At 37.9% G+C, this 17,439-nt stretch overlaps 1 long non-coding RNA gene across 1 annotated transcript in view; it reads right to left on the bottom strand.

Annotated features, from left to right (window-relative positions):
* Window positions 1–7,909: 7,909 nt before the first annotated feature.
* LOC140322216 (uncharacterized) overlaps window positions 7,910–17,439 on the bottom strand; it is a 51,581-nt gene continuing 42,051 nt past the window's right edge. The window contains exons 2-3 of the long non-coding RNA XR_011919178.1: window positions 8,904–9,018; window positions 7,910–7,997 (exon numbers count right to left, since the gene is read on the bottom strand). This is a non-coding gene — a long non-coding RNA (uncharacterized lncRNA). The remainder of the gene's footprint in view (window positions 7,998–8,903; window positions 9,019–17,439) is intronic.

The following is a 17,439-nucleotide window of genomic DNA, read 5'->3' as shown; positions in this document are numbered from 1 at the left end:
TATCTTCATCCTAAAATTCTATCCTGTATTGTCAATCCGACATTTTACGGTAACATGGGAGGGAGTGGGAGTAACTTGAGCCAGGCGAGGTGTGTTTGGAAGTGGAAAAGGAAAGAATAAAAGAAGAAAATGGGAAAAGGATAAAAAAAGGATAGGAATCAAGCATCTCAGTTCACATATGGATTCTGTCTAATATAATCTTTTATCTTCTATGGAGAGGCAAATAATTGCTGTACCCCCATATACCTTAATTAAGATCTTTCATATTGTTATTATTATTATTCCTGGCAAACATGTGTTTTATCATAGGAGGTACCCACTGTTGCTTTAACACTGGAACACATGCCAGCATGGGGCTGTTTTTTTTTTAGGTTTTCTTAGGGTAGGGGTTATGATAAAGCAAGAAATAGTCTGGATCTAGTGGAACATGATAGTCATTAAAGGGCTGAATTTTGGGGCATCCCCAAAAGATATGCACAAGTTTACCCTTTTCCTATCTGCATCCCCAACATTTAGGAACAGCCAAAGGATTAAAGCAAAAGTAGGGAGCCTAGGCCAGTATATGAGTATATATCCTATATCCATTATTAGATGTTTTTGTGCTTTGTAAGACCCACCTCAAATTTAAGCGACACCTTGAAAGTGATGGAAAATCTAAAATTTTGGCATGGCACTGAAACTGGTATAGGAAAACTCTTGCAATGGAAATACTTTTTCCAAGAACAAGATTATATTTCCACTCAATTCCTATTGGGTCTTGAGACAAGGAATAAAGCAAATTGGGCAATGGGAAAGCAATGGGAAAGTAAAAAAATAATGAGACATTGGTTTTACCCATTCCTTACTCTATCCAAAGGTAAACAAAACGTTTTGGTTTTTATATGCAAACAATAGGGTGCACACTTCTGAGACTGGGGTCATTCCAGGCTTGAGGCCGACCACAGCATTCTACTGCAGACTCATCCCTAAACCCAATCACTTCTATTCAACCAACTGGAAGTGGTTGGGAAACATTTTGTGCCCGCATTTGCATGTGACTGTGGTTAAGGTGGATTGAGGTGCAGTTCTTAAAAGAGTTAAGTCGCTTCTGGCAACGTGGTTTCCTCATTGGAGGTAGAACTGAACCTCAATCTCAGCAGCAGTCAACCTCACTAAACTGTATGACAAAGTGGTTGTCAAACTCTGCAATTTAAAGCGTAGTAGTTGAAGAAGAGAAGCTAACAGCTGCATTTTTCAACTGCAAGTGTAAAAGGACCTAGGAGGCTCATTTATACAGGAGAACAGATATTGCATACAGAATGCATGGCAGCAGACAGAACATGTGTAAATCCCCCTGATAGGCCTTAAAGGTGTGCGGTGCTTTCTTTTTATTTATTTCTTTTCCTTTTTCTTAGAGCAGTGGTAAGCTATACATTGTCTTTTAATGAGTTCCCAAGTTATCATCCGACCAATTCTCAAGTTGAACAATGATGCTGGTGTTGTAAAGTAAGCATTGTCTAAGTGACATGAAAGGTCCTTACAATCTGCACATGTAGACACATAGGGGTACATTCATTCCATTATGATGTGATTGCAGGTGCTTCAAGATACTATCACTGCATGAGATGTTGTTTGACAGGGCTGACTGATCAAAGAGTGAGTTATTTTACCCACTGTGATGGATCAGGCCTATAGAATAACATATAATGAAGCAGTAGGTCTTGTCCGATGAGTCTCTGCAGTTTACTTGACCACACTGGTGGAAACTTGCTTGCTTGTATACTACAATTTTTCACATTTAACTGCATAGCCATATATCTGCATACCCAAAGGATTTTGGTATATATTACAGTCATTCAACATTGTTTAACAATTCTCCACTGCTGCAATGTTTATTTGTACCAACTGCACATCAGAATAAGAATGCAATGGAACATAAGAAGTGATGAGCTAAAAGGCCCTAAATAAATAATTCAACATGCTAAATCAAAATTCTGTCCACTCTTATGACTGATAAACCTTTATCAAACGTCATTATGAGTGGGTTCCAGTCATAGCTTTGTAGCTTCCATTTCACCTCTGTATTCATTAGACTATGGACCTGACTGTCCTGCTTCCTCCTACCAAAACATTTACCATTCCAGTGCCTGATTACACAAATTATATGCACACTTGAAATAAATGTATCTGTAAATGATTGTTAGTGAATGTTTTCATTGGCATAAGGAAAGCATAAGCACTGTATGTACTATAGTATAGATTATTGCCTACTTCTATATAGAGGGAAGGGGGACAAGCAGAAGGCATCCACCTCCATACAAATAGCACTGGCCATTGGCTGTCAGTCGTTCAGGGGTCTGGCCAGACAGGCACTCTGGGATAGCCCCATGAGGGTGCCAAGACTAATTGCACATGGAGTTACATCATCCCAGCCCAATCAATTTGGCCAAGGATCAAAACCAGGAAGAGGAGAAAAAAGAAGATGACAGTGCCCATGACAGAATGGGTGCAGGTCATTTTATTAAAGAAGGGACTGTGCCTGGTCAAAGTTTTTTTTATTTCTAGAGTTTAGTTGCACTTTAAAGTTCCGGGGATATCACTTTTTTTCATTGTGGGAAAAGACCTTTCTGCACATGCTCCATATCAGGCATGCACAGAAGGAGTGTTCCGAAGCCTTCTCTTATCTGTTCCATTTTTGTCTGATAAATATACCATTCAGAACATTTTGTTAGATCTTTCCATAAGAACAAAAGATGCCTGGTGAATTTGCTAAAAATCTTGTGAGCTGATAACGTCCTGGGCTTTGTGTCTGAACACAAGGAAGGGGAGATATGGAGGTCAGGTGAGGTTTGAGTTCTTTGTAATCCATCAGAAATGAAGGAGGCATGGTTGACAACATTGTGTAGTCATGGGAAAGAGGAAGGCAGGAACACACTATAGGGGCTATTTGGATAAAGTAAAGATCAAATATCAGATTTTTTCCTATTTGTTTGCCATTTTGTTTTTTCTAAGGTAAGTAGTTTAAATTCTAAGGTGGTAATCATTAATTGATCTATAAACTTAAAATAACCTAAACTGAGAATCAGAAGCTCCATTTACTTGAATAAACTAAATGATCACTACTTTTCTTTTAGTCTTGATAACCATTTTTTTACATTGGCAATCGGTGGAAAAAAAATTTACATCCCAGTCTTGAAAAGTGGTAAAAAGCTGCAGAATAAATGAAAGCAACTGAAACAATGAAACAAATACCACTGATCTTCATTGTGACCTATGGTGTTCCCCACTTTCAAAGTGGCAAATTCTTTCGATCGATCACCACTTTATAAAAATATGGTGAATGCTAGCTGATGAAGTGAAACACATTTGTTATTTGTATGTCCTGATGAATGTCCTTTTTGTACCTTTACACTGTAGAGTTTTTACTGTGTTCAGAGACCAGCCCCACCTCCAGCTGTGTTTGTAAGTAAAGTCCAACCACCATGCCAAGATCAAGCATTAGGTCACTGAGAAATCAACATTTCACATGCTGGCTAAGCTCAGGGCAACCCTGCCATGCCAGCTGCTGACTACCACTTAATAGATGTCAATCAGAACATGCCTGCCTGATTTTTTATACTGTAACGTATTCAACCCCAAGTTATGTGCTTGGCCACCCATGGCTTGATGAAGTGTACTTGCAAAGAAGCTTTGGGATTTTATTTACAAGCCTAGAATGGGTATGGGGAAAGGGGGGCTCTTGAGAACAAGCTCACCTCCTGGCCTAATAATAAGAAATCCTTATGATATTATGGAAACTCCTCATGCTACCAGGCTGCTAACACCTACTCTGTATTATCAGTGAAACACAAAACCAAATATATTTAATGCAGTATTTAGCAAATATTTCAATTCAAAATGTAAATATTTAAACTATGTCTGACATCCCCAAATACACACTTTCCATGCTAATTGTCAAATCAAACTGTGCTTGCATGAAATGAAAGGTAAAGCAGTATTAAGAACATAGACAATATGTTATTATTGAGGCTTTTTGGCTATCATTCTCGTCTTGCAACGCTAAGGTCCCAAAATAAATCTGAGCTGGGGCAATATCTAATTGGAATTTGTTTTCTCTCCCTCTTCTATTCAAGAATTGGCCAAAGACAAGGGTTCATAAACTCCAGTTCCTAAATGCTACTTACAGGTTGAATTTACTTAATTTACTGCTATATACTTTAATTTATTAAAGCTCTCTGAGACTGGAGAAGATAGGCCAGTGTTTCCAAACTTATTAACATTTAACATGTAAGAACCCTGAAACAAATTTCAGGTCTTCAGGGAACTTTTATAATTCTTTTATAGTTACTATAGGTCATGGAATATTAGCATGGTGGTCAGTAAGATGAATTCTTCTTACATTGCTGGCCAGTGGGAAGGCTGCCACCCTTACAGATAGCCAAAATGATATTGGTGTCAATTAAACTGACCTGAGAGGCACAAACTGCCTAATGCTCAAGGAACCCCTAGAATCCCCTGAAGGACCCCTAGGGTTCCATGGAACCCTGATCAAGAAACAATGAGACAGACCATCATGGCACAACCTGGGTGATCCACTGATCACTGATAATAATGAAAAATGATAATAATTTTTTAGCAATCCATTCCAGGTTTGCTGTACTACCAACGTTGTCCCATGATAGTCTATCTTCTCCAATCTTGGAATGTTTTATTAAACCAGACCCTAATAAATGATAAAGATGCATGCATATCCCGGCCCTTGATGAATAGACTTGAGAATATCCTATAATTGGGACATTAGACTATAATTATGGTAAGTACATTAGTTGGTGAGCCCCTCTGAGGAACAATAAATGAATACGTTCTATGAACATGACTATGGTGCTATATGAATACCTAATAATAATAAAACCTAGGACCAATGGGATTTAAATAATATACTTGTTTTTGTAACTATCTGTTATTAACGAGTTGACCCATCCAAGTAACAAATGGTCAGTCAGCTGAGTACATTCCCAGTGGGATTTGATGACATAGAGTTAGTGTGGCATGCAGGACGGCAGCTGTGTTTAGTTGTATGGCAGAAATGAGAGCTGGCCACAGATGGTTCAACTCTCTGCACTTCAATATATGGGATGTATATGAGGATAGTGAGGGGGTGTGCTAACCTATTACTGTAACTCGAGCCTAATAAATCAATCCAGGAAATGTCACAGAAGATATTCAGTTACACGTTCGTTGCTTTAGGTCACAGCATCGTGGTCACGGCTTTCTCAATACCTATCATAGTCTTGTGTTTCAATGTAAGGAATTCAGTACGAGAAAGACAATGGTAAAAAAAAAAGTATTATTAGCTTCTGGGGAAAAAGAAGCACTGAAAATATCAATCTACTTTAAAAAGTTATGACTGGAGAACAGGTTAATATTATTATCCAGTATTTATATAGCGCCAACATTTTACGTAGCGCTTTACAGTCCATAGTCATGACACTGGCTGTCCCTCAAAGGGGCTCACAACCTAATGTCCCTACCATAGTGATATGTCATTAACACAGTCTAAGGTCAATTGTGGGGGAAGTCAATTACCCTAACTGCATGTTTTTGCATTGTGGGAGGAAACCTGGCACCTAACACTGAAAAGGCCAGGGTGCTAACCCCTGAGCCACCATGCTTGGGGCTCTTCCTGTCACAAATGGTTTCCTATGTGTTTTACAAGTGGTAGAACAGAGGAGATGTGGGGATTTTAAATTACACTTTTATGACCAGTTTACTCAGTGAGGCCTACAGTCTCCTTAAGGATTTTCTAATTAAGTAGCAAGAGTTAAATATTTCATTACGCAGTTTGATGTCACACCAGCATAATATGCCCAGTAGTATAGCTAAGTAGTCTGAGCAAAACATGTCAAAGTCCAGTGTTACTAAAATGCACTTGCATATTCCACTAGGAAGTGGATCCATCATTGCAGAACAATGTTCTCAGGGCCAGACTTGCACACAAGACATGGTAGACATTGGCATGGAGACACCAATGGTTTCAAAGACAGTTGTAAAAGACCACCCCCCTTATTCTTTCCTTCATTGAACATTGCATGGGGGGAAAAAGTTGGGAGGAAGACAACCTGGTCATGTGCAGAGCATTTTATTCCTTGTTACATTCCTGGTATAATGTGGAATAAAAAACACTTTTACTTTTATTAGGCCCCTTAAATAAATGTGCAGTGGCTAGCAGTGACTAAGGCACAGGTTCGAATCTCGACCAGGACACTATTTGCAAGCAGTTTGTTTGTACTCCCTATGTTTCCATGAGATTACTCTGAGTACTTCGGTTTCCTCCCACATCTCAAAAACATGCAGTTAGGTTAATTGTTTTTCCCTCAAAATTGACCTTAGACTGTAATAATGACATATTATTATTACAGAGTATTTATATAGCACCATTATATTATGCAGCGCTGTACAAAGTCCAAAAAGCATGTCACTAGCTGTCCCTCAAAGAAGCTCACAATCTAATGTCCCTACCATAGTCATATGTCATCTAAGGTCAATTTTGAGGGGAAGCCAATTAACCTTACTGCATGTTTTTGGGATGTGGGAGGAAACTGGTGTACCCGGAGGAAACCCACACAGACACGAGGAGAACCTGCAAACTCCATGCAGATAGGTCGTCTCCATGTAGAGTGTCCTGGCCCAGATTCAAACTGGGACCTAGCGCTGCAAAGGCCACTGTGCTGCCCGACATATGACTATTATTACACACAGTATTACACTATAATAGGGATTGTGGGCCACTTTGAGGGATATAATTATGGACTTTCTAAAGGGATGCAGTGAGTATATGTATGTATAAGTATGTAAGTAAATTAAATTATTACATATTGATGATAATCATACTTTGCTGATGTGCCCTTTAATTTTTTTTGTTTGGAACTGTTTAAAGACTTAATGTCTCAAGTCTACCACTTGGAAAACCTATCAATATAAATATTATAACTATTAATATTCTCACTATCAATTCAAATCTACCCAACTGTGCCCAATAATGAATCCTCTTGACAAAGGGTCCAAGATCCAAGATGGGAATTCTTACAATTGAGTTTAATAGTTCCTCGTGAGATCATGAAATGCTGCCAGACATTTGTCAAGTTTAGATAAATCTGTTCCCATTTCATCGGGCTTTTACTGTATATCAGGAATTTCTTTGTGATGATTCTGTCTACGATTTAAGAGGCATAAGGCACTACAATTAAAGCTTTAATTCAGTTTGTGTCCCAAAGTCCCTCTAACAGTCACGCTTCAATTATGATATAATTAATGATACACTGTACAAAATCAACACGGAAAAAAAAAATCCAACGAGGCAGAGCTATCACAAAGAAACAAAGGAGTGTTCTGGAAATTCTAAACAGGCTTCGGCCTTCGCTGTGTTTTTTGAAGGCCTAATCTGCCATATGGCTCCCAGCGCTGATGATTTATTAGGTGTAGAAAGCAGGCTGATAAATTTCACTGCTGGTCCCAGCATAGACTGGGGGTGTCAACAGACAAGCCTAATGGAAAGTGCCTGCACCAAAGAGGAGAGAATTATTTATGACTGTCTGTAATGTCACCAGGGGAAATTTATCATCTTTTCTTGTGGATGTGTTTGGATCTGAGAAATGAAGGTGGGGGGGTGAGCTCTGGACAGAGTCCCCTTGTTACCCTTGTGTCTGAAACCCTGCCAAGGTGAACTGGAAACTGTGGTGGCCAGAGAAACTGGATTTGTTAACCTCTTCCAGTCAGTAAAAGACCTTATGGGATTTAAAAATAGGAAACTCGGCAATGCCTCCAGCCATATCTGCACCGCATTGCCTGAGGAACATGGTCCACCACACATACAACCTGGGGATATAGCAACAAAGCTGTTCGGTTTCAGTAAATGAATACTTACCATAAATAATAAATGAGCTTCTGGACTGTGTCAGAAGTGCAGTGAAGTACAACAAAATGGCTCTTTTGTGGCACCCCACCTCCTTCTTCTGGCCCTGTCCCCAAAAACATATATTAATTAGGAAAGCAGACTTTTCAACTTGAAACATATTGAAATGTTATAGCTTCTTATTTGCAAACTGCTATGTATAGATGAGAATCTTTTTGTTGGCCGTAATTCTTTATAAGTTGAAGGAAACTGATATATACCACACATATCATTTACTAGCAGACAGTAAATATGTCATTTACAAAATATATCAAGATCATTTTCCACTGAACTGTAAATATATCACATATGCTAGGTCTCAGTTTCCATCTGAACTGTAAAAAGCAAAAATAGCACTGCAAAAGGCTGTATGTGTTCTTATAAAAAAAGAAGAAGAAATCAAAATATTAAAAAATCTGAATTTTTTGTGTCTTTGATGACTTTTTTTTAAATTAAAGCTTTCCCAAAATCAGTCCACATATCAAAGTCTAGGTTTACAGTTTTCGAGTGGGAAAGGATTGGACCCTTTTTCGAGCCAATATACCTATTTGTGTCCCTACTGGGAAGAATAACCTGCTATATATACAGGAAACCATTGTCACCAAAAATTAAGAGTTCCAAAGTTTTAGAGTTCCCAAAAAAAGAAGTGCAGCTAAATCAACTGGGACGCTTGTATACCCGAAATTTATATGTAATGTACAGCGCTGCATAATATGTTGGCACCATATAAATTCTGTTTATTATTATGATTATTAATTATTATTATTATTATTATTAATAATAAATAATAATAATAATAATATATTTAAGAGAGGGATTTCTTCTAACTTCATGTTGCATCTTTAGGGGGAGGCAGTGATGGAAATTTCCCCCCAATATTACACAGGTGACTAAAAGAGATTGACAGAAGGTAAATTTTAAGATTGAAAAAAATTGGTGGAATATACATTTTCTGCAATAAAAGCACAGATACCTGGTTGTTTAAAGTTTAATGAACTCCCATGCACAGGAAATAGGTCATTTCAGCCTTGTCAGTCAAGATGGACGAAGATCCTGAACCTGGAAAAGGACCAAGAAAGATGTTGGCACTACAAAAAGAGCAAAAAAAATGTGAATTTAGTTCTGCTTTAACCCTTCTATGCATTACACTTCTATACATACACAAAAGCTTAGTAACTAGTGTTCTGGCCCTTGCAGCGCTCAGCCACAGGTTTAAATCTCGGCCAGAACACTGCATCTGCATGGAGTTTTTGCAAGTTTCTCCCGTGTTTGCTTGGGTTTCCTCCTGGCACTTCGGTTTCCTCCCCAATTCCAAAAACATGCAGTTAGGTTATTTGACTTCCCCTTAAAAAATGTTCTTAGACTGTGACATATGACTATTGTAGGGATATTAGATTGCCCCTTTTGGGGGACACTTAGTGCTATGACTATGACATTGTAAAGTGCTGAATAATATGTCGTAGCTATATAAATACTAGATAATATTAATAAAAAAGGATATTTGGGAGACAATAATTTGATGTCAACTCACACAAACAAAGGTTCTGTATACACATGGACAAATGATGGGCTGAACTAAAAACCATCACAAGATATAGAGTGCATAGGATATAATCTGAAAAAAAAATACAAGCAGTTGGGTCTTCAAACCCTATAATGCCACATTACAGATGAAAAAGTGTTTGGATATTTATAACATTTGTTACTATCTCAAGAAAAGTACAGTAATTACTAAATGCTTCCAATCCAATGAAATCCTGGCACTACATTCTGCATAGGAATAGGGTTCCTCACCCTTTATAGATGACATTTCCAATACTTTATGGGGCCATTCTTAAAAATGCATGTCCCCTCTCGTAAAGATATTCAGGATAGAGCGATCCTCATTCCGGCTGCAATAGGGCCATGAATCTGACGTTCACTGACAGATTTATAGGACAATCTTCTAACTCGTGCACTAAATGCATATTCTAGCAGCACACAGTGATTCATGATATCCCACTTTCTTTAAAACCTTCAAAAAGAGTATTTATTTTTGCCTATGTTTGCTTTTAATTTTTAACCTCTCTATGTCTAGAAGCAGAGTTTGTTAGCTTTAAGATACTTGGCTGTATGTTATCTGTGCAGAGGCAGCAAAGGCTCATTTATATATTATAAAAAGAGATAAATAAAATAAAGGGGGGTGGATGGTCGTTTGTTGGGTAGATTGAACTACGCTGCCCTTGATTGATTGTGTTACTGCCCTTGATCAATGTTGTAGGTAGTAACACAGAACACAGACTCATGTATTCTCTTGTTTGAAGTACCAATGGAAAAAAAATGAGTGGTGCACAAACTGCAACAGAGACTGGAAATGTCAGGGTTGTTACAGATCAGTGATCTTTACAAGTGAGCAAAATTGAGCAGCTTGGATTCACCAAAATCTTGTCAGTCAATGGGAAAGTTGAAAATAAAGAGGATTTTGGTGGTATTATTTGTTTAATATCAATATCAATTATTTATAATTGGAATGAATAAACCCTGTATACTTTTACTTTTCCCTATCTATAGGAAAACTTGCAACAGTGGGAGCAGTGACAGAGCAGAAGCAGCTTTTCAGTTACCAGGGTGGTGACAAGGAAGAGGAGAACTCCCCTGTCACCACCAATTTGTCCCCTTACAGGAGCTTTTTCCCCACCACAGGACATTCCAAAAAACATATGACACGAGGAGTAATAAATGCTTAGATTTCTTCTAATTGTCTTCTAAATAAAACAAAATATAATGACCAATGGGCCATATTCTTGGACCAGAAAGTCTGGGTGACACCTTTAAATAGCTTCTGGGGATTACAAATGCTCATTCCAACTATACTAGACCTTTTCTACTTCCAGAAATCTAACCCTTGGCACTGTCATTTATTTACTTTTTCACAGAAAGTATAAAAAGGCAAAGAGAAGTAAAAACAAAATTAAAGGATTAGTAGGCAAAAAAATCCTAAACGCAAAAACGAAAACGCACAGAAATTTGAAATATACACAAATAAATACAACTACCCTAAACACTAAATATACACTCCAAATAAGGCAAAGCAAACACATTGCAAAATTTTGCCAAGGGAAAAATCAACCTCTTCTAGTGATCAGAAAAGTTAAGGTAAGGGGGGGGGGTTGAACACATAGTATACAACAGTACATTGGGTCTGATTTATTAACGTTAGATAGACTATCATGGGAAAACCTAGATGGTCCAGCAAACCTGTAATGGATGTGGTCCAGAGTTGAAAATATTTGCCAACTAATAGCAAATGATTTTTAAGAAATCCATTCCAGGTTTGTTGAATCAGCCAGGTTCTCCCATAATAGTTTATCTTCTCCAGGGAAATGTAAAGCTGCATACACACATGCAATTATTTTCCTTGGAAAGAATCTTTCATGATCCTTTCCAACGACTAAGGACTGCACGATGCATGAACACGATGCATGTACGGGGGCACTGTACACACACCAGATTCTCGTCCAATATCGGCCCTGAGCCCCTTATCGGGCGAGAACCATTGGACGTGTGTGATAGCTTTGGAGAGCTTTATTAAATCAGACCCATTATCTTTTAGGATCTATAATTTATATTGATGAATGGTGTGGATGGGACAGAATTATAGCCTTGGTGCATTATATTATTGTTTCATATAAATGGTCCATTCAAAGTGTCGTATTGTTCTAAGGTTATCTCTATGGTGTGTGCAGTGTAGTCTAGCAGTAATATTACCTACATTTGTCTATGTTTTAGGGTAATGCCGTAGTTGTGGAATAATCCAGAGGTCATTTTAAATGAGGTGACAACCCACCATAGCACACTTACCTGCACTATGTAAGCAATGCAGGGAGGACTTACACCTACGCTTTTCAGCACGGTTGTTTTTTCTTTATAGGTACATTGGGCAATGAACATAAACCTGTGTGTTAACTTGCATTGTGGTAACAAGCACAATGTTGTATTGCAATGCATTACTCAATGTGAAAAGAAAACCAAAATGCCAACTGTTGTTCAAGGCCAGGTTTGTACTTTCCTCTACCTTAGGCCAGCTAGCTTGTTCTCAAAGGACAAATACAGGAGGGTGGCCATGATGATGGTGGGAGGTTATTGGTAGGACCCATAATGGTTGTGGACAGAACAGCCCAACAGCCCAATACTTTTTTGTATTATAATGATAATATTACAGCTGTGATAGCAGTAAAAAAGCTACCTCCGGTGGCCATGGCCTTGGTGGCCTTGTGCGAAATTCAGCCCTGGCTCTGACCAATTTTCAACCAGCTATTTTATGAATAGAATAATTTAGATTTCAAACCTCTGGTATGTTTTAAGGACCTTTACCTCCCTAGTGTACATTTCTTTCCGGTTTTATATGTCTAAAAGCGGTACATTGTTTTTCATGAAAATTTATTTTACAGTATAATAGTATGAGTATAACAACATTTAAAACACAAAATCATGTCAAAATAGTAAGTTGAATAAATTAAAAAAATATATATAAATTTTTACATTTTTAATTTTTTTTAAATTAAAAAAAAAAATTATTATACACATACTATTTTATTATACTGTAAAAAAAATGTTCTTGAAAACAATTTACTGCTTTTACACATATAAATCCAATGTATTGCATTCAATACAGTTATTTTGTATTGAATGCAATACAAATGGTTCTTGAATTTCCCACCCCGCCGGCAACGTACACACGTACCAACGTCACCGAGAACTCCCCGGTCACTCATTGTGTGCAGAAGACGCCTGAGGAAGAAGCAAGAGGACAGGAATCGCGGGGATGGATGGCGCGGGATGCCGGCGGATCAGGAAAGACTGTATTTACTATTACTTCCCATAGGTTTACCTACCCTGAGTGTGACTCAGGGATTACCACTGGGAAGGTTAAGTAAAGCCTAGGACATATTCTAGTGTATCCTAACCAACATGCTGTTTGGTGAGGCAGTGCATCTTCCATATATAATACATACTTGAATGTGTAACCCCCCGTCCACAACTATCACCACCTTCTCCATGGCCCCAACTGACAGAATGGCAGGGGTACAGGGATCAGAAATGCTTTGCCGTTGGTGCCCCCTCTTTAAATTTGACCAGGGCTCTGTTTTATCTAAGTCCATCCCTGTACCAGGATCAGCATTGCATTTCATACATGGAAGGGAAATGGCAAGGTGTATAAACTTACATTTGATTAATTTTCAACCACATCTGCCATATAACTGCCCACGCTACCATTTATTACTGTTATATCACATGGGGGATTATTTTCCCCAGTTTTGACCAGCCGGATCATCACACTGTCAAATCAAAATCTTCTGGATACGCAGACTTGAGGACAACGATGCAGAGATGACAGGAAACAGCCGTACACAAATCAAATGATCTGAGGACGTTTTCATGTTTGCTGTGGCTCATGTCAGCAAACAGATCTACCCAAATCAACGACCTTTTAGACTTGGCAATGGGCAAGCCACAAGACACCTTCAATTTATCTGGGTTGGTTGACATGTGCTGAAGACAGTAAGAATGTAAAGTAGCTCAGGGCAATCTGTCCCCAACCTGCAGGGCAACCTTTAAAAGTGCATTTCACTTGCTAGATGAAATAACATGCTGATATTGCATCCGTCAGTGCCCAGATTCATCTCATAGTGTAATGGTAAACTGGTGTCTGTCTCCATTTTGAATAATTATCTGCAGCACCCAGGATCACAGCAGTGTTGGAAACTCCTGACTCAACAAATTTTCTGCTTAGCTAAATAGAATGAGTCAAACAAACCACATTTCCACCCCTGATTACTTGACAACAGCTTAGAAAAAACTATCACTCTGTAATAATTACATGATAAAAAATCACAAACTTTGTGTCTGCTAGCATAATGATTGGTGAATCATAAAACGCATAGGGTAAACATGTCGGAAACAAACAGGACAGAGAATCAAACTGCATGGTGATAGCAAATGGGACATATATACTATACTGAATGCCGGAAGGATAAAATAACACAGAATTCTGGAGAATTAATTTTCCAAAGATGAAATATAAATACAAAAAAAGTGTTTCTTTAATTAATGCAATGTTGCTATATAATGGGTTCTAAAATGGTGGCATGAACAGGTGGTTTATTGCTCAAACTGAGAAGATAATTTATAGGACCTTAATTGCAGGAGGAATACAATTTTTCACAGAAAACAGCAAATGGTATAGACTTACTCCATTAATATATTAAGGAATTAATATACTAAGCTTAGTAGTTTCTGTTGCTGGTGTCCTCCAGTGGATTTCTGGGTTGGTAATCACCATGGAAAATCCATATCCAACATTGTGATAAAATAAATCTACTTTACTTCTACAAAAGTGTAGTTTGATGGGGCACCGAGTGGCATAGCTTCTCCCACCCCAAACTTTCCCTGATTAAGTTTCAGATAGAAAGTCCCTCTTACCCCTTTTTCTCCTCAGTTGTTTCTCGTTTTCCTTTTGGGTGGATATATACACTTCTATAACAAATGTATTTATCTATTACATATTTTCGTTCTTTTTCCACATCAGAAAAGTTTGATTTAGGAGACTGTTTAGGTATCTTCATACAACACAAATAATAATTATTATTATTATTACACAGTATTTATATAGCGCCATCATATTACGCAGCACTGTACAAAGTCCATAGTCGTGTCACTAACTGTCCCTCAAAGGAGCTCATAATCTAATATCCCTACCTTAGTCATATGTCATTAATGTAGTCTAGGGTCAATTTTTAGGGAGAAGCCAATTAACCTCACTGCATGTTTTTGGGATGTGGGAGGAAACCGGAGTACCCGGAGGAAACCCACGCAGACACAAGGAGAACCTGCAAACTCCATTCAGATAATGTCCTGGCTGGGAATCGAACCTGGGACCTAAAAAACAAAAAAAACGTAATATAATGTCTAAAAACTAATACAATATAAACCCTAAGCTTAAGTTGGCTTCAAGTATAAATTAGCACAGACAAGAATCTCTCTAGTTATGAATCTCTCTCCATTTTTGACGCGTTTCGCAATATATGCTTCATCAAAAGAACTCTCGTAGGAGATTCCATCAAAGATAATGTTTCAAATTTTATTAATCTCTAGAATAGAAATATAAAAAGAATAATATGTGACCAATGTTGATGATCTCATTCACAAGAAATATTTAGAAAGGCCATACAGATTTTAATTCCCATTGGAAGTGCACAGGTTAATAAGATTGTCAACTGATTACCCATTAACAATACTTTGAACACCAAATATACAATACTTTGCCTATTACAGTAGGTGTTTCCATTAACCATGGGTTTATTCAGAACTTAAAAATGTAACCTTAGCCTAATGGTGAGATTAACATAGGAAAGATGTGAGCTACATGGAACAATATTATATCTTGCAGATCCAATGGAAAGATGTAGGAGTTGGTTGTCAGGCTGTTATCTTTGTCTATGATGCAGCCAGAGGAACCAAAATATCAAATTATGAATAGGTATAAAAGTTTTTTTATTTCATGCCTTACACCTTAAATGCCTTAAAGCTGTAAGCTATATTTTGGTTATTCTTGGCAATGTTAAAACTCATAGAAAACACCTCTTTAAACTTCTAAACATACCATATATCACAATCTTTACTAGTCGGAACTAAATATGTAGATTCTTAGGGTTTACTAACAAGTATGTGTGTTGATTTAGTATCAGGTTGGGTTAACATTTCTATCCTCTAAATATTAAAGTAGAACTTAGATTGATGAAGATCGGAATGGGGAGAAGGTAGAAGACAGCGGTGCCCATGATGGATTGGGACAGGTGTGTATCCCCAGGATTTAGCTCTACTTTCAGAGCTCTTCTACATGTTCCTAGTTACATGTAGATGATGAGTTCCCACTATTTTGTCTTAATAGTCTTGTTTTACATTAAAAACTGACAAAAAGTTGTAGAAATATGTAAGGCTCGCTTAAACCCATGTTATTGGCACCATTTTATTCAGGCTCCAGCCGTTTTGCCAATCTTGCCACATGGTTTTTACAGTATGCCAATAAATTGGATCCACTAACGAAACTTGGTAATCATAAATAAATTGACTACTTCAAGTTGTACCTGTTCAGAAAAAGCAGTATTGTAGTGGCTGCTCTCAAGCACTCCATACAATCATACAAACATACAAACATTTCCCGGAAAGAAAATATAATTTTTTTAAAATTTCCAGTGTTCTGCAGGACTGTGAATTTTGCATGGGCAGCAAAAATGATTTTTTTTTCATCCCTTTGGTGTTGAAAAAGTCTTGAGTGCTGCATTTTCAGCATGTTGACCTATACTGTGCAATTTAGGTGATTTCAAATGAATTCTTTCAAAAAGAAAGCATCGCATGAGCAGTAACACATGGCAATTTACGTCAATGCCATGCATGTGATAACATCATTTTGGGTAAAGTGATTTCAAAGGCTTTAAACCTGCCGTCGCACATGGTCGTGGTGATCATTTTACAGTAATACCCACTGTTTGGCTTGTAGATTGGCAAATCTGATGTAAGCTGCTGACATGTAGAGCTAGTCTTACACAGTAATGTTCACTGACAAAATGTGAATAGTTGCTAGAGGTATGCCATGTGCTCCATCCTGGTATGCTTAGTATATTGTAGTAGTTGAAGAAGGTTATAATATCAATTTATTTAAACGGTGGATCCTGGGGGTGAAGGGAACAACAGCTGTTTTTCAGCTGGTGGCAGAGGGGAGTCGAGAGTTGTCGGAGAATCGGGTTGTTGATTGTGATTATTTGATAATGGTAGTAGCAGTGTACATGCCCATAAGTTGTGGGGGTGAATAGTGACACCAGACCAAGAGGGGAGATAGTGATCAGTCTATGGAATGGGGTTTTGTGACCCATCTGTACAGATAAGGTGGAGCAAATAACTAATGTCTGGCTCGGGGTGCAAGCAGGTGAGCTTTGGTTCATGGAGGTTGCCAGTTGGTAGGTATAACTCAATAAGTAGGTGAATCTAAGCTCAGCATACTGATCTCTGTGCTCACCATTATTTTATAAGACCATGCTTATCAGCACATATGGCCTTTCTTTCTACTTGTAGGTGGACTTTTCTTTAAAATTCTGGGCCTGATTTAATAAAAATCTCAAAGACTGGAGGAGATAGGCTATCATGGGATAATATGAGTGATCCTGCAAACCTGGAAAGGATTTCTTAACAATCATTTCCTAATAGTGAGCAAGGAGTTTCAGCCCTGGACCAGATCTATTCCAAGTTTGCTGGATCACCCAGGTTCTCCAATGATACTCTATCTTCTCCAGTCTTGGAGATCTTTAATAAATTCTCCCATTATGTAAACTGTCATTGATAATCTGGTTCTATAATACACATCTTCTATAATGCACATCTAATCTGCAGCCTTTATTACCTTCTGAACTACTAACCCAGAATGAATATACAGCTTTAGTGTTAATATGATTGCCGCACAACTTTCCACACCA

The sequence above is a fragment of the Pyxicephalus adspersus genome, chromosome 2 (assembly GCF_032062135.1).
Source record: "Pyxicephalus adspersus chromosome 2, UCB_Pads_2.0, whole genome shotgun sequence".
Classification (NCBI taxonomy): Eukaryota; Metazoa; Chordata; class Amphibia; order Anura; family Pyxicephalidae; genus Pyxicephalus; species Pyxicephalus adspersus.
This window is presented reverse-complemented; position numbering and strand designations above follow the sequence as displayed.